General features: G+C 42.2%; 1 pseudogene; it reads left to right on the plus strand.

The window, feature by feature from the left end:
- Window positions 1-2,138: 2,138 nt before the first annotated feature.
- Window positions 2,139-18,977, plus strand: part of LOC133763905 (S-adenosylmethionine decarboxylase proenzyme 2-like) — a 60,605-nt pseudogene continuing 43,766 nt past the window's right edge.

Consider the following 18,977-nt stretch of genomic DNA (forward strand, 5'->3'; position numbering starts at 1 on the left):
TGTGCCTTTATGATCAGCCTGACAGACCCAGCAGAAACTGGAGCACCTCACCCAACCAGGTCTGGAAGGAGCGCAGAGGGACTATGAAGAGCGCTAGGGCAGGTTAGACGGCGCAGGTGCACAGCACCGCGGCTGCAAAGCCACACGCTTGCTGGGGTGTGGGCAGGCGCGCAGTGTTTGGGGGCAGGGGAGCAGCTGAAAGAGCAGGGCGCTTCCCAGGTTAGTTGGTCGCCTTTGTGTCCCCTCGGGAGCCGCTGGGCTCTGCCGGCTGAAGACGTGCAGGCGCCTTTGCCAAATCATGGCCACACTGCAGTGCCAAGGAGGAAGGAAGGGCAGAGGCCGCCTTGGGCACACACACCTTTCTGAAACCCCTCTCCAGCCAGCTGCTGCAGACAGAAGGATGACACTTGTGGCAAGTTGCAACCCCATTTCCAGAACCCTGTGCCTCCAGCTGAGTGCCTAGCATGAGTCCTCTCTGTGCTTCCCTAGGGCTCTGACCAGACTTGCCTTCCTTACACCTCGCCATAGCCTTGACCTTGTGGGGAAGCAGGTACTCTGCCCACCCCAGAAGAGGACGGAGAGCCGATTTCCGTTCTCCTGACACTTGTGTTTAAATTCTCTTTCTAAACGTGGAGTCTGGGGCCTAGTTTGTTTCTGGTGAAGCTACAGCCCTGAGCTGACAGTGAAGGTGGGCAGTATCCAGGGAGCAGGGTGCAGAGACATCCCCCCAGGTTGTGATTCACTGGCCGCGAGCCCATCATCTGTGTCTCTGGGCCTGGGCCTCTGTGGGTGCTGGCCCAGAGATCCGGGAGACACGCAGGGGCCCCTCCCCTCCCATTTCTTTAGCTGGGCTCTTCCCTGCTGTGTCTTCCCCGAGCCTGTCCCCAGCTGAGCTCTCTGTTACAACCTGCAGCCTTCCTGGCTGTAGCATTTCCTCTCCAGGGCCTCAGAACTCCTGCTTTTCCATTAGGTTTGCAGACCTAAAGGCCGGGCCTCCTGCCTCCAGCAGTGGCCTGAGCAGGCCCCTCGTGCACCTGCTCTCTGGGCGTGTCCGGCTTTCAGTGGTCCTTATTGGCAAATGCTTTAACAAACAGTTACCAAGAGGAAGTATCCCTGGGTAGAAAAAACAGAAGGGAAAGTGCTGCCATGATTGCAAGCACAAGGAGCCCCCAAAGAGGGAGCCCCACCTCCGCGTCACTTCGTTAATCATGGCCTCCCCGCAGCTGGGTGGGGCTCTCGCCTCTCTTCCCTCCCTCCTGCAGGGGTGGGAGGGAGTTGCTGTCCCCATCTCTGTTTGCTGGAGGCAGGTGTCACAAAGCATTTGGGAATTACTTCAGATGCAGGGGCACCACCCACTCAACACTCACCCCCTTGTCCTTCTCAACTTCCGCACACCAGTCCAGCCTAAGGGACTAACCAGCAGCAAGGACAGCGGATGGCGGAGGAGCATCCTGGCATGGCAAGTGTGGTTGGCCGCCAGCAACATTCTCTGTCCCTGCGGTGGTGCCAGCTCCCCTCCCCGGCCTGGGCCGTAAGGCCTCATCCAGCTCTCTGTGTCCCAGAAGTGGCATGGCCCCCAGAGCTCATGTGATCTCTGCTGCCCACAGGCACCCTTCACTGATGCATCTCCCGAAGGGCAGTGCAGCTCGGGCTCCATGGCCCACTGTGCTTCAGATCCACGCCCGGGCCCAGGTCGCTGACCTGCAGCTGCTATAGGGCCTCTCGTCCAGCCCTGACCCTGAGGGCCAAACCTTCAGACCCTGCCGTGCTCTTCTGGCCAAACAAGCAAATAAGAGGCTTGAAGCCAGTAGGGTTCCAGAGCCCTGTCTGCCTCCTCTGGATCTCCATGTTCCAGGTGGAGAAGAAGCCCCTGCTACCCCTTTCCTATCCAGTTTGTCCACAGTCTTGGAGTGAGAGCTGTGCCCAAAGCACAGGACAGCTCGGTGGGAGTGTCAGAACCCTGCCGGCCACCTGCATCTCTTCCACACTGACACACCCTTGGTCTCTCACCCCTCCCTTCCCCCAGCAGCAGCTCAGCCAAATCTAAACTGGGTCCACCCTTGGGGACCAGCGCTAGCCTCCAGTCATTAATTGCTGTCCGGTTTCCGGTTTCACACTTGTGTTAGGGGTCTGTGATGATGGCAGAACTCGATCCACAAAGGAAACAGGTCAGACTGAGTTTGGGAGGAGAGCAAGGTTTGGGGGCAGGGAGGAGCCACAACACCCCAGGGCCTGTTCTAGGACTTCCCACAGGAGATCTTCTTTGGGAATCGGTAGTCCCCTCCTCCCCCCACCACCAGCCTGGTCAGCACAGGTTTAAGCCGTGCCAGGAATCCACCCCTGCCAGGTTCAGTTCTCTAAGGTGCCTCTGCAGGGACATAGTGTGCCTTGCAGGTCAGGCTTCAGAATCAAAAGTGTCCCTCTCATAGGGGGAGCTTTGGACACAAGACCAGTTTGGAAAAGGGTCAGGTAAGGGTCTCTGCTCTGCACATTGCAGAGGGGACCCTCCCGAGGTCCATGGGTCCCTTCCTAGAGAGCAGAGTGAATTTGCCTCTGTTCAGCCCGGGGCCTCTGGCCTAGCTCCTCCTGCCTCTCAAAGCTTTTGACCGTTCTGTAAAATGGAGGAACTCCCCTCTGCTACAGTGGTCCAGGTCCCTCGTGCTAAACATGGGGAGTCTGCATGCAGTTGTCGTTCCCTGGGAGGTGGTCCCACATATTCCACTTGCCACTCCCCAAGGCCTCATGCAGATGGGCAGTCCCGGTGGAAGGCTGTCCTGAGTTCCGAGTCCCAGCCAGGCCACTGGAGGAGGGCAGTCAGACCGTTTACCCTACTCAAGCCTCCTCTCTCGATAAAATGGGGTTTTGTTTTGTCTGTATTCTTCCTTTTACATGCCAGTGTCAGCGTTCACGCAGGGCGGATGGGGTCAGCAGTCTGCCTTGCTGTCTCATTCCTTGGTTGTCCCAGGGCCTGCCCTGCAGTGGCCCACTGTGGGCCTCCGAGCTTCTTATGATGACCCCAAGTCTGACGCGTTCCACCTGGTCCCGCCCCATCCCCCCTTCTTTGCAATGCCACTGAGGGGTTGGGAATCTGCTTCCCACTGTGCCTTGGCTATGGGATTCCAACTACCTTGTTTCATGATTTGATAAATTTGCTGTATTCAAAAACTGTTTATATTTTTGGAATATTTGTATTACTTACAACTAACTAATAAAAGCAGGTTTTAAAAAAAGTCAATTAATACAGAAATGATGAAAGAGGATTATGAGACTTCCAGAGAAGTCTAAGCATGAAGCATGGGTTTGGAAGAACACGTGAGGAGTCAGGAAAGCTTGCTGACCCTGGAATCTGGTTGAGATTCCCTGGGCTGAGTTAGGAAGACAGTCTGAGAGGAAACAAGATCTGTGTAGAGCATGTGCGTCCCTTTAATGGTATCACCCCCAAATCGGACCAAAAATATAAGAGGAGAACCCCCAGCTGTAGAAAACACAGACTGCAGAGGACAAAGACAGGGCACTGGGTCCACAAAGCCTGGTGCAAGGCAGCCTCGCACAGTCCTTTGCCATGGTGGGGATTAAGAGCAGCCAAGAGATTATGGGCAGCCATGACTGAGATGGAAATTTGCAGGTACCTAGGCAGCTATACACAGTACCTGGTGGCCTGGAATGGACCAAGATCTATGTATTTAAAATCTCAATACATGAGAGCATTACAAGGAGCAAGGAGATTCTGGGGACCTGAAAAAGGCTTTCAGTTAGGAGCAGGTGACAACTAGCCAGTAATCTGCATAGACTAACCTCAGACAATGAATTACAAATAAAGACATCTCATCTATAGATGACAGATCTTGGCACAGCACCATCTACCATCCCACCCCACTCATACGTAAATCTGGGGGAAAGGCAGGACCTTCCAATCAACTGAAACTGAATGCCATAGTCCCAGGGACGGGAAGGCTCCAAACTCACATATACTCCAACCCTGGAACTGTGGTCTGAAGTTAACTTATGTGGCTTGGATACATGGTCTGCCCCAAAGAGGAAGCCCTTCCTTACATGTCAGCTAACTCCCTCTTTTAATGCCCAGGTATTGCAATGAGCTGGTAGCAATCTGTCCTTAACTTGAATTCCAGTGTCTACATGCTTGAATCATCTCAGTACTATGAACTCTGCCTTTATTTTTATATAATTGCTAATGTAATTATAATAGAGTCTTCTTTATTAGGCTAAAATAGGAAGACTGAATCTTTTTAAAAGATGTGATTCAATACAGAAGTTAAAATCACCACTGAGTGATGCCTCTGGGTTCTATCACACACTTAACAACCCTGAGTGGAAAGGAAAAGAGCTACAATGACAGCATCAGGTAAACCTGTAGGGTCTATAGCAGATGCACTGACTTTTGATGTGAAGTTCATTTTATTTCCACCTTAACTGTTACAACAAGCAGCATCCTTGGCACTTACTGTGTGTCTGACATTTTGCATGTATTAATCCATTTAATCCTTACAGAAGCCCACAAGCTAATGCCTATTACCCCCACTGACAGCTTGCTCCAGAATCAGAGGGCAGAGGGAGAGCAACTGGCTCAAGGTCACAGAGGTACAGACGAGCTACCCAGGTCTGCAGGCATCCAAAACCTATTTTCTCAACCATTAAGCTCTTCTGTCAGCCCAATAGGAATTTTTTCTCCATTGCAAATCATCCTGACAAATATGGTTTAGAAGAAAAATGGTTGGTCATTCAGGGACACAATCTATGAAAATGTATTTATAATTCAGGAAGAGGAGGCGGGGGTGGGCATTCTCTCCTAACCATGGTAAGCAATCTGTTCAGTCCCCAAAGCATGAAGTTTGATTTTCTTTTTGTCTAGCTTTTATGTTCAAGGGAATATAAATGTCAGGAATCAAGCACTCCCTCTGGATGGTAGAGTAATAAATAGCTTTCATACCATTTTGCACAGATGCTGTGTCTAAATTGAGACCAGGAAAGATATAGACAACTATAGCAACAAACTGATGATGAATCTATTTTTAAGAGCAACAGTTAAATTAGAAAGATTTGTCAAATTGAAAAAAAAAAACCTTGGGGGTAAATAATTTGGGCACAATTCTAAGAAATTCAAAGGAAATTCAAAGCTAGCATGAATGAGCAATCCATTCAGTCCAAAAAGAGCTAAGATATTCATTTTCCAGTTTTAAACAAAATTCTGAATTTTTTAAGGCATAAAGAGAAAAGCTTGAAATGCTTTGAAAAGCTTAAAATATTACTGGGAACGGAGGAAAATAAATTTATATTTTAAGTGATATAATACAATAAATAAATAAATAATAGACACTAAGTAATATAAAGAATACCATCACTCAGATATCTTTGGGAAATTCATACTTAAAACCAACATAGGGGTTGTGGCCATTTGGGGAGTGAACCAGCGGATGGAAGACCTCTCTCTCTCAATGTAACTCTGCCTTTCAAATAAGTAAAAGTAAATCTTCAAAAAAAAAATAGGAATTTTCATCCCAAATTTATCCAATTTCATCTATTTGGCAAAAATTTTGTGCTACTCCAGTCCAATAATACCACTCCTGGGTATTTACCCTAAAATATTAGCAAAAAAATATCAACAATAACCAATGTTCAATGAAGCATTATTCTGAAATAGCTACACATTAAAAAGGAACCAAAACAAAGGAAATAATTTATTCAATAACAATTATTTGTCAGGTATTATGTGTGTAATTGTATTTAAGAAGAATATATAAAAGTAATAATTAGATATTATTTTAATAAGGAAGCAAATTTAAAGTGGTTAAACTACCTGTTAAAGTTTAAACACTTTGGGGGGGGGCGGTAGCACTGTGGTGTAGCGGCTGAAGCCACTGCCTGCATTGCTGGCACTTCTTTTGGGCGCTAGTTCAAGTCCCTGCTGCTCCACTTCCAATCCAGCTTTCTGCTGGTGCCTGGGAAATCAGAAGATGGCCCACGCCCTTGGACCCCTGCACTGGTGTGGGAGACCTGGAAGAAGCTCCTGTCTTCAAATCAGCGCAGCTGCAGCTATCTGAGGAGTGGACCAGCGGATGGAAGACTCTCTCTCTCTCTCTCTCTCTCTCTCTCTGCCTCTCTGTAATTCTACCTTTCAAATAAATAAATAAATCTTTTTTTAAAAGTTTAAACACTTGGTTAATAAAGGTCCAAATTTTAATCTAAATAGAAAATAGGAGGATAGTTAATCAATCATATCTACCAGTTTATTATTTTCTTATGGTTATTAAAATTAACTCTTCTAAGGCAACAGAGCAGAGTAGAAAGATCTAAAGGTCTGATATTTCATTAAATTTACACATGAGCATATATCTGCATATAATTTCCTCTTCACTGTAACTATGTAAAACTTTACTTAGAAAAGGTCAATGTATAGAACATGAGGACAATTCCTGTTGTTGGGGTAGTGGCATGGTGAGTGACTGCTTAATTTCAAATTTCCTTATTCATTCATCCATTCATTCATTCAATACTTATTGATAGTCTACATCTATGAGCAAGCTAGCATGCCTTCCTCAAGGAGATTGTAATAGGGTAGGTAGATAAAAAAACATATTACATCAAATCAATTAGTGATAAATGCTATGAAAAAAAAATAAAACCATGTGTGAGAAGAGAGAGTGATACAGGATAATCTGGAAATAGTGCTCAAGGAAGGTGTCTTGATGACATAGAAGGGAGCCAGCCAGGGGGATACATGAAGCGGATCAGAGGTGGGAGAAATAGCTCGTGTAGAGCTCTGGGACTGAAATGAGGTGCTATCCAGATATTTTAAAGATGTGCATAAAAGTTCATGTAGGAATATTAAGTAGAACTAGGATAAAGGGAGAAAGGCTTCAACATTATGCCTGTAATCTAGTATGTTAAAAAGTGCAGAAAAATATGCTGTGTAGTATTCCATAATGTATATACACCATAATTTCTTTTTTTAAATTTTTATTTAATAAATATAAATTTCCAAAGTACAACTTTTGGATTATAGCAGCTTTTCCTCCATAACCTCCCTCCCACCCCCAATCATCCCATCTCCCACTCCCTCTCCCACCCCCTTCTTCATCAAGATTCATTTTCAATTATCTTTATTTATTTATTTATTTTGACAGGCAGAGTGGACAGTGAGTGAGAGAGAGACAGAGAGAAAGGTCTTCCTTTACCGTTGGTTCACCCTCCAAAGGCCGCCGCAGCCAGAGCGCTGCAGCCGGTGCACTGTGCTGATCCGAAGGCAGGAGCCAGGTGTTTCTCCTGGTCTCCCATGCGGGTGCAGGGCCCAAGCACTTGGGCCACTTCTACTGCACTCCTGGGCCACAGCAGAGAGCTAGCCTGGAAGAGGGGCAATCAGGACAGAATCCAGCGCCCTGACCAGGACTAGAACCCAGTGTGCCAGGGCCACAGGCAGAGGATTAGCCTATTGAGCCACCATGCCGGCCCTCAATTATCTTTATATACAGAAGATCAACTTAGTATATACTAAGTCTTCAGTTGATGGGAGGTAGGTGGAGGGGGCGGGGGAGAATCACCATATTCCCAAGTTTGTATATATTAAATGCATGAAGTCTGTATTCCTTAGTAAAATAAAATAAGTGCAGGAAAAAAAAAAAAGACTAAAAGCACAGCAATATGTTATTGGTGAGTAACATAGTTTAAAATTAACTTGTAAGAGCAAGAACTTTGGGACCAGACCATCTATCTTCAAATCTCAACTTGGTAACATGAGGGAATTTATATAGCTTCCCTATGCCTTATCTGTAAAGTGGGGGCAAGAATAACAATAGTATCTGTAGGGACTGTGATGCTATTGAGAGAAATAGAAGGCAGAATATGCTCAAATGTCCACATTCTAATCCCTGGAGCCTCTGTGTATGGTACCTTAAATAGTTCATGGAGGATTTAAGTTGCAGATGGAATTAAGGTTGCTAACAAATTGACCTTAAAATACAGAGATTGGTGTAGGCATTGTGGTACAGTGGATTGCACTGCCTGGGATGCCCACATCCCATACTGCAGTGTCTGGTCCAAGTTCTTCTGGAAACAGCCTTATGCTAACATCCCATGGGAGGCAGTAGATGATGGCCCAAGTACTTAGGTCCCCACCACCCACATGGGAGACCTGGAGAGAGTTCCTAGATCATGGCTTCAACCTGGCTGTTGCAGGCATTTAGGGAGCGAACCAGCAAATAAAAGATCACTTTCCCTCCCACCCCCTACCCTCCATCATTTGGCCTTTCAGATAAATCTATCTTCTTTAACTTAAGGAAATTATCTTGGGTTATATAGCTGGGTGCAGTATGATCCCAGGAATCCTTAAGCATGGAAGAGGGAGGTCGAGAAGGGAGTCAGAGTCAGAGATTCAATAACAGAAGCCAACATCTGAGAGACACTGCTTCTGGCTAGGAGAATGAAGAAAGGGGCCAGGTGCCAAAGGTGAACAGGCTCCCAGAAGCTCAAGAAGGTGAGGACAACTTCTCTCCTGGGGTCCCAAGAATCAACACCGTCCTGTGGACCCCTGGATCTCAGCCCAGTCTAACAAGTCTGGACTCCTGACCTAGAGACCAAGGAGATACATTTGTGTTGCTATAATCCACAAATGCAGGGTCATTTTTTTTTTCCGGTAGCCATAGAAAACACGATCATTGAGTTTTCATGATTAAAACACTTACAATAATACCTGGCACGTGGGGAGCAGTCTGTAAGCCAGGACCATAGTTGGAGGTATTGTTTACATCACATTTTCCATTTAACAATATGTAGCTGTTAGATTTTTTGTTTAAAAATAAGAGGAGAAAGAACACATAAAAGGAAAAAATGTTATCATTATTATTACTCCCTGATACATGAAAAAAAAAGACTTTAATTACAGGACAAGGAAATTCACTTAAATATAAAAAAGAATAAGGAAACTTTTATTAACAACACCTCTTTTCTAAGTTAAAAAAGTTTTGCTTTTAAGATACATTTTTTAGTTGCTAACAAAATACTGACAAGTGGCTGGGACTGGAGCAGATTAAAGGAGGTTTCATTTTGGATGTGTGATTTATGAACTATGAGCAAAACCATGAATTCATCCAGAATCCAGATGCAGGTCAGCATTCGAAGGCATGGAGTCCAGTAAGTTCCTTTACAGACAAGAATCATAAAAGCTGGGAATTTCACTCCTAGTAAAAGCCTCTAGGAATTTGTGAATTTCATTTTCATTCCAACAGAAAAGTGACAAATCAAATTGTAGCAAGTAAACTGAGAGCACCTCCTCCCTTAGTTCTTGGCTCAATCAGGTCTCCAGGGCACCCAAAAATTCAATTCCACCCAAACACTTAGCAAGCATCTCCCATATGGATGGCCCGACCCTGTGTTAAGTAGCATTGAACTCCAATACAGATAGAACATAATCTGCAACTTCCACAGTTGGGGGAAAAATACCTGAAGTCTCATTATTTACAAAAAAAAAAAAAAGGACACTTACCATTCATGCTCCATTTTTATTTAAAAATATTTATTGAAGGTCCTTCTGGATATATTTAAATGTCAAGGAATACTTTCAGATACACTACATGGTTTCTCAAAGGATTTGTAGGAAAGGAACAGGCAATTTTGTTGCATTTCTACTTTACTACTTTGGAATTACTTCCAGATACCTCATTATTTAGATGTTTGGCAACTAAGTCAGAATATTTATAATTCCCTGAGAATTATATATAACAAGATGTTGGTCAAGATGTTAGGTTTTAAGGAGTATATTTTTAATAGTTTAATTTGTAAAGTAATGCAAAAAAAATGTAACTACCAGCCCCAGACATCTTTCTTAATTCCATCTCCCTGGAATCAAATATTTTCAGTATTTTTGTATATTTCTTCTGGTATTCACTTCCAAAGCTTGTTCATTTTGCTCTTGTATGATTTTATGATCTTTAAAAACCCTTCACAAATTAGATATAGGAAGAACATACTTCAAAACTCTAAAAGCTATATATGACAAACCAACAGCCAATATAATGACAAAAAATGCTGTCAGCTTTTCCCCTCAAATCTAGAACAAGACAAAGATGTCCACTTTCACTACTCTCATTCAATATAGTACTAGAATTATTAGCAAGAGCAAGTAGGGAGGAGAAAGAAATAAAGAGCATCAAAATTGGAAAGGAAAAATCAACATACTCATATTTGCCAATGACATGACGATGTACATGGAAAAACCTAAACACTATAGCAAAGAGATGTTAGAACTGATAAACCAATTCAGTAAACTTACGTTATAAAATGAACATACAAAAGACAGTAGCTTTTTTATACATTAATGAAGAATGTACTGAAAGAGAAATCAAGAAGGAAATCCTATTCACAATAGCTATAAAAAATCAGATACTTAGGAATAAGTTTAACCAAAGAAGTTAAAGAGCTCTATAGTGAAAGTTATAAAATATTGATGAAGGAAATCATTAAGAACACACACACCAAAAAAAGGAAAGATATTATTTGCTCATGGATTGGAAGAATTAATATTATTAAAATGCCTATACTACCTAAAGCAAACTACAAATTCAACACAATCCCTGTAAAAACACCAATGAAATTCTTTGCAGAATTCAAAGAAACAATCTCAAAATCCACATGGAATCACAAAAGACCCAGAACAGCCAAAGAAATCCTGAGGGGAAAAAAAAAAAAAAAAAAAGGCAGGAGGCATCAGAATACCTGACTTCAAAGCACGCTACAAAGCTGTAGTAATTGAAACAGCAGGGTACTGAACTTTAAAATTAAACATATCTATTCATTCCTACTATGTAAAATTAGAATTTAACTCCCACTTCTTTACCATCTCACACTTAAATATATAAATCATCTTTTCCTATCATTTTTAAAAAGCTATATAAGCATTTTAAGTTTAATTAACATTTATTGCTTAGTTTTTATGACTATGTAAAATTCATGCAGAGTAGATAATATACTGTTTCACTTCCTTTCTCCATAATAATTGGCTCCCAGAATCAATAACTTCCTCATTCCGTTCAATTGTTCGTTTGACCAGATAAACTATCATACAGCCTCCACGTCTGACAGCTGAATTCCAGCACAGAAAAAGCCCTCCAGTTTTTTTGCCTTGCAGATGTCCCTGCTACAGCCTCTGTACAGAGCCCTGCCACACCACTATCGTCCTACGACTTTTCTTATGTCATCCTATGAATTGCCTTCACTTTATTCCTATGTTATAAATCTTATCTCCTAAGCATTTTGTCTTCTTTCTCTCTTAAATGATGTCCTAACTTTAGAGGAGAATAACTTTAGTGTCACTAGATGTAGAAATATGGCTGTGGAGTAAGTATGCTGTGTTGGCATGTTTAATGATCCCTCCTACTTTCATGCTGTTTGTTTAAAAAGCAGAAGGTGAAATTCCCATATGAAATATATAATATCCTTATCTTCAAGGTTGCTAAGTCGAAACCAAGAGCATTCTGTACAGACCAGGTTAAAAGAAATCTTGTCTTCTAGGCTTTGGACGTCATTTAGTTTTTCTTCACAACTTACTACTCCTTGTCAAACTCTGCATATAAATAGCTGTTTCTCTGTGTCTTCATTTCCTTTTGAAGACATTCATGCCACATTAAACATTTATAAATAAATGTTATGCTCCTTTTCCTGCTAATCTATCTTATGACAATCTTATTCTGAGGCCCAACTGAGACTCCAAAATGATGGAGGTGAAGCTTTGTAGCCCCTACAAAATCCATGGTCTTCCTGCTTTCCATACCATTTGCAGGAATCTAATATTATTCTGATTCCTGATCATTTGCCATGGTTTGGATGTGTCCTCAGAGTTCATGTTTGGAAATGTAATCCATTATGTCACTGTGTTGGGGGAGAGGAAGTCATGTCATTGCTGCAGAGTAGGCTTGTTAGAAGACAGTTCAGCTTACTCTTAAAAATTTGCTCTCATGTTCTCTTGCCTTCCACTGTCATGTGACACCACACAACTGTAGGCCTTTGCCAAACGCCACTGCTATGCTGGATTTCTGAGTCTCTGAAGCTGTGAGCCAAATAAACTTTTATTGCTTATAAATTACTGAGTTTTGTGTGTTCTAGTAAAGCAGCAGAAAACAGATGAACACATAACCTATTTTATTCTCTCCAGAGATTTTCTCATTATGTCAAGTGCTCTAAAATGTTACAATTTGTTTTAGTCTTTGTTCTCCATCTCTCATTTTCCAGGTCAGTATTTCAGCCTTTTCTTTGGCAGTTAATTCCTATAATTCTGGGAAATATTTTTTTTAGAATAGTTCTCTAATAATTTTTAAACTCCTTGGGTTCTTCTTTTTGGAACTTCTGTTATCACAACTGATCCCTCAATCTTCTTATCCCTCCCACATTTTTGGGAGATACATTTTGAAACATTCTCTCAGCTTTGTTTCCCAGCATCCACCGAATGTTTAGTTTCTACCACCTCTTTTTAATATCCAATATCTTTCTTTTTAAGGAATTCATTCTGTTTTTCATGGGTACATTTTCTTCTCTAACATTTCCAAGATTAAAAAGCTCACTTTTTTTTCATTTGTTCAGATCACTGTTGGAATTTTTCTTCAAACCCTTGATGATTTGCTGGTATCTTCTAGAAATCAAATGTCTGTGCGGGACTTGTTGACTGGTGGATTTGCTGAAGTGTTCCCAGAGCCAGCTGCCTGGGAGTGCTCCGCCTCGGTGGTTTCAGCCCTGGAGGCTGGGATAGGCTGAGAGTCTGGGGGCACCTCACAATCCTATGCAGATGCCAGCCCCCTGTCAATCCTCCCAGCCAGACTCAAAGTCTGTGGGGAACATGCATTTTTCCATCCCTTAAAATCCCTATATCACATGCATGCAAAAGAGCCTTCAGCCATAGGCCCTATCATTTCACAATCGCTCCTTCTCTCTGCTGGTTGCCTGGCTTCAGCCTGGTCCAATCCTAGCTGTTGTTAGCATTTGAGACACGAACCAGTGGATAGGAGATCTCCATTTCTCTCTGAAACCATTTTTCAAATAAGGAAATATTTTTAAAATGTCTCCCAATGAAAAAAATGCCCACGACTGGTTTGCTTCACCATTGAATTCTACCAAACTTTTAAGAAAGAAGTAATACCAATTCTTCATTTTTAAAGATTTTTTAATTTATTTGAAAAGCACAGTTACAGCAATGGAGAGGGAGAGACAGAGAGGTCTTCCATCTGTGGGTTCACTCCCTGGCTACAGCAGCCAGGGCTGGGCCAGACTGAAGTGAGGAGCTTCTTCCAGGTCTCCCAAATGGGCGCAGGGGCCTAAACACTTAAGCCATCTTCTGGTGCTTTCCCAGGCACATTAGCAGGGGGCTGGATCAGGAAGTAGAGCAGCTAGGACTTGAACTGACCCCCATATGTGATGCTGGTGTCACAGGAGGCAGCTTCACCCATTATGCCACAATGCTGGTCCCCTAACATCAAATCTTCTTAAACCATCCCCAAAAAAATTGAAAGGGAGAGAACCCTTTGAAACTCATTCTGTAAGGCCAGCATTAGTTTGATAGCAGTCAAGAACATAACGAATAAGGAAACTATAAACCAATCACCCAAATGAACATAGATGTAAACATTTTCAAGACAACAAACCAAAACTCAGTAACACATTAAGATCATTCACTCTGACCAAGCTGGATTTATCAGAGGGAGGCACGGATGGCACAACCTACACAAATCAATGAACATAACATATCACATCAACAGAATGAAAATACATAAGGGGCCAATCTTGAGGAGCAAAAGTTAAGCCACCACTTGCAACACTGGCATCCCCACATAGGAATGCCAATTCAAGTTCCAATTGCTCCACTTCTGATCAGCTTCCTACTAATCAATCTAGGAAGACAATGTAACACGACCCAAGTACTTGGGCACCTGCTACTCGTGTGGGAGCCCTGGTGGTACTCCTGGCTTCAGCCTGGCCCAGACCTAGCTGTTGTGGCTATCTGGAGGAGTGAACCAAAGGATGGAAGATTCTCTCACTCAATTACTCACTCCTGCTCTTTCTCTCATTCTCATTCTGCCTTTAAAATGAAACAAATTAGACACACAAGGAACTTAATAAAAACTCTCTATGTCAAACCTACAGAAAATATCATATTGAATGGGGAAAAGCTGAAGGTATTACCTCAAGGATCTAGAAATAAAGATGTTTACTCTTACCACTCTTATTCAATATAGTACTGGAAACTTTAGTCAGAGCCTGTATGCAAGAGAAAGAATTAAAAGGATACAAATAATAAAGGAGGAAGTTAAATAATTCCTGTTTGCAGATTATACGATTTTATATAGACAAGAACCTAAGAACTACAACAAAAGACTTTTAGAACTGAGAAATTCAATTGCAGAATACAAAACTCAGTGGCATTTTATACACCCATAACAAATTCACTGACAGAGAAATTATATGATCAGTTCCATTCACATTAGCTATAAAAATAAATTGTAAAAATGTATCCAAGAATATAAAAGACCTCTACAATGAAAATTATAAAATACTCATGAAAGAAATTGAGGAAAATACAAATAAGGAAACATCACCCATGTTTATAGAATAAATAATATTTAAAATGTTCATAATATCCAAAGCAATTTACAGATTCAATACAGACCCTATCAAAATATCAGTGACAGACTTCATAGAACTAGAAAAACAATTCTAAATTTTATATGGGATAACAAAAGAGTCTGGATAGCCAAAGCAATCTTGAACAAAAAGGAGCTTGGGTTTTGTCCTGAGGCCAATGAATTCTTTTCCAGCAGCACTGGACAATGACAACACCTGAGGTTTTAAAAGACCATTCTGGGTTGCAGTACAGAGAAGAAATGTAATGGAACAGGACTCCCAGGAGAGAATGGAAAACAGCGTTGGTATCTTATGCTTAAGAGGGAAAAAAAAAAAAATCTGGGACAAAGAAAATAAAGTCAACAATGAAAAGAGATCAATTATAGAGTATTGAAGAGGTAAATATGACAGAATTTGATGACCCTTTAAACATTAGGAAAAGTAGGAATCAACGATGTCTCTCAGTTCCAAGTTTGAGAAACTTAGTGGACAGTGCAGAAACAGGAGAGCATTCCAGGTTAGGAAGGAAAGTTTCCACTTTAGAATCACTATGTTAATAGGGCAAATTAAGCAACTGCCTCTGTCAAGTAGTTGGATATTTAGGCCTACAGATAAAAACAGAACTATGGGATAATACTTTCAAATTTAATTCTAAAATCAGTTCAAGTAATAAAGTTCCCTTTTTGTGGAACACCATGAAACATAAAAAAGTAATCCTATTCATAATAAAAAATTTAAACTAATAATATGACAATTTTATCAAATATTAAACAAGTGATATGATACAAATGATGTTGAAATATACTAACTGATAGAATCATAAAGGGAAAAAATGATCCAACATGGGAAGCGGGATACACAGCAGACTCATAGAATGGCAGATGTCCTAAATAGCACTCTGACCTCAGAATCAGCCCTTAAGGCATTTGGATCTGGCTGAAGAGCCCATGAGAGTATTGTAGGCAAGGAAAGCCAAGACACTCTGGAAAAAAAAAAAAGAAGACCTAAATGAAAGATCTCTGCATGTGAGATCCCAGTGGAAAGAACAGGACCATCAAAGAAGGAGGTACTTTTCTCTGAAGGGAGGAGAGAACTTCCACTTTGACTATGACCCTATCGGAATAAGATCAGAGTCGGCAAACTCAAAAGGCCTCCATAGCCTTGGCAACTCATGACTAGAGCCTAGGGAGATTACTGACACCATAAACAAGAGTGTCAAATCGTTAAGTCAACAACAGGAGTCACTGTGTACTTGTGTCTCATGTGGGTGGGATCTGTCCTTAATGTGTTGTCCAACGTGAAGTGATGCTATAATTAGTACTAAAACAGTGTTTTTACACTTTGTGTGTCTATGTGGGTGCAAACTGATGAAATCTTTACTTAGTATATACTGAATCGATCTTCTGTACATAAAGATAATTGAAAATGAAAAAAAAAAACTTGGTGTTAAATTGGAAATTGCATACAAAATTAATCAATTTTTAAAAAATATCATGTAGGATCTCTGTCTTTAATGTGCTGTACACTGTTATTTAATGCTATAACTAGTACTCTAACAGTATTTTTTCACTTTGTGTTGCTATGTGAGGGCAAACTGTTGAAATCTTTACTTAATATATACTAAACTTATCTTCTGTATATAAAGAGAATTGAAAATGAATCTTGATGTGAATGGAAGGGAAGAGGGAGCGGGAAAGGAAAGGGTTGTGGGTGGGAGGGAAGTAATGGGGGGGGGGAGCCATTGTAATCCATAAGCTGTACTTTGGAAATTTATATTCATTAAATAAAAGTTTTTTTAAAAAAGAAATATACACATGAGAGAAAATGTATTACTCTACCAATAAACTTAAGTTTTTTCAATAGATCTAGGGAAATATCAACATTGTTTGATTTAAACAGCCACAGCATGAACCCATATTAAGAGTACTATAGGGCCAGTGCTGTGGTATAGCAGGTAAAGCCACTGCCTGCAGTGCTGGCATCCCATATAGGTGCTTATTCCAGTCCCAGCTGCTCCACTTCTGATCCAGCTCTTTGCTAGGGCCTGGGAAAGCAGTGGAAGATGGCCCAAGTGCTTGGGCCCCTGCACCCACATAGAAGACATGGAAGAAGCTTCCGGCTTCGAATTGGCCCAGCTCTGGCCATTGTGACCATTAGGGGAGCAAACTAGCAGATGGAAGACTGATCTCTCTCTCTCTCTTTCTCTCTCTCAGCCTCTGACTCTCTGTACCTCTGCCTTTCAAATATATAAATAAATCTTTTTTTAAAAAAAAGAGTGTTATAAGTATCAAAATAACTATTGATGAATTCACAAATAAAAAAAAACTCCTTTAAAAAGAAAACATATTAAGAGTACCTATCTATACTTTAACATGGCTAAAGACAGTATCTTAACTTTTGAGCACCAAAAAGGAAAGAGAGAAAAAAGAAACCCTCAATTGTTTTGCTTCTCTCAGTGGTCTATATTTAGTAATTCTAAAAGCATCAAATCCAACTAATACCTTTTTTTAAAAAATTATTTATTTTAAAGGCAGAGTTACAGAGAGAGATTTTTTTCCATCCACTGGTTCACTCCCCCAAATGGCTGCAGTGGCCGTGGGTGGGCTAGGCTAAAGCCAGGAACCTGAATATCCATCTGGACCTCCTTCATGGTGGCAGGGGTCAAGTACTTGGGCCATCATCTGATGCTTTGCCAGTTGCATTATCAGGATGCTGAATCAGAAGTGGAATAGCCAAGACTGAACCAATATTCATGGAATGCCAGTATTGCAGGCAGTGGCTTAATCCTCTGTGCCACAATGCCGTTCCACCAACTAAAACCTTTTTAAACTTTAGTTGGGGGATTGTTTTTTAAAACAGTGGTTCTAAAAGATTTTTCCTATTTACCATTCTTTCTATGATACTTGTGAAAAGAGCCTCTCTTAAAACTGTCTGTTATTTAAAGTCAGCATTACTGGCCGGCGCCGCGGCTCACTAGGCTAATCCTCCACCTTGCAGCGCCGGCACACCGGGTTCTAGTCCCAGTCAGGGCGCCGGATTCTGTCCCAGTTGCCCCTCTTCCAGACCAGCTCTCTGCTGTGGCCAGGGAGTGCAGTGGAGGGTGGCCCAAGTGCTTGGGCCCTGCACCCCATGGAAGACCAGGAGAAGCACCTGGCTCCTGCCATCGGATCAGCGCAGTGCACTGGCCACAGCGCGCCTACCGTGACAGCCATTGGAGGGTGAACCAACAGCAAAGGAAGACCTTTCTCTCTGTCTCTCTCTCTCTCACTGTCCACTGTCAGCATTACCATCCCATGTCTAGTAGTAGACATAAACTCTTGTCAGTCACCATAATTTATCAGAAGATACACTGGGGCAGACATTTGGAGGAGTAGTTAAGAAGCCTTTAAAGATGCCCACATCTGTTTGATTCCTGGCTCTTGTTCCATACTAATTCAGACCCTGGGGAGCAATGGTTATGGCTCAACTGATTAGGTATTTGCCACCCATGTGGGAGCTCTGGGTTGCATGCCCAGATGGTGGCCTCAGCCCTAGCCTGTTGACATTAAGGACATTAGTGGGTGAATCAGTCAGCGAATGGGATCCCTCTCCTCCTCCTGCCCTCTTCCCATCTCTCTGCTTATCAAATAAATATTTTTTTTAAAAGATAGAACCAAGAAAATCAACTAAGTCAAATATTAAACAGGAATACAAATCAAAGTTCCTTTCTCTGTCCTTGTTTCATAGAACTGCACTGTTCCATACAGGCCATGAGGGCCCAAGGTGCTCAGTAGGGACTGTGCTTCCCTAAGAGCTGATAAAGAACAATCTCGTTTCATGTGTTGTTTTGAGTTTGAGAAGCAATGTGCTTACAACCAAAGCAATCACACTCTGTTGGTCTTAACTAAATGAGCCCAAGATCACAGGCCCAAGCCAAGGGTAGCCCATGAGAGACGTTCTATTGCAGAAGGCAACCAAAACCCAAAAACCAGAGCAGTATGTGCCTCAAAGCAGAAGCAGCCAAGAACCAAAAAGAGCAAATTCAAATATGACTAAGACTCTAATGAAGCTGCTATAAAAGAAAGTAGCTTAAAGAAAGACATACAATGGAGCAGATTTCTCTGATTAAAACCAATCTCGAGGCTGGCATTGTGCGTAGCTGATAAAGCCACCTCCTGAAACACTGGCATCCCACATAGGTGCTGGTTCATGTCCCTACTGTTCCACTTCCAACTCAGCTCCCTGCTAATGGCCCAGGAAAAGCAGCAGAAAATGGCCCAAGTGTTTGGGCCCTTGCCACCATGAGGGAAACCCAGGTGAAGCTCCTGGCTCCTGGCTCCGGCCCTCGCCATTACAGCCATCTGAGGAGTGAACCAGCATAT

This window comes from Lepus europaeus, chromosome 7 (genome assembly GCF_033115175.1).
Source record: "Lepus europaeus isolate LE1 chromosome 7, mLepTim1.pri, whole genome shotgun sequence".
In the NCBI taxonomy this organism is placed as follows: domain Eukaryota; kingdom Metazoa; phylum Chordata; class Mammalia; order Lagomorpha; family Leporidae; genus Lepus; species Lepus europaeus.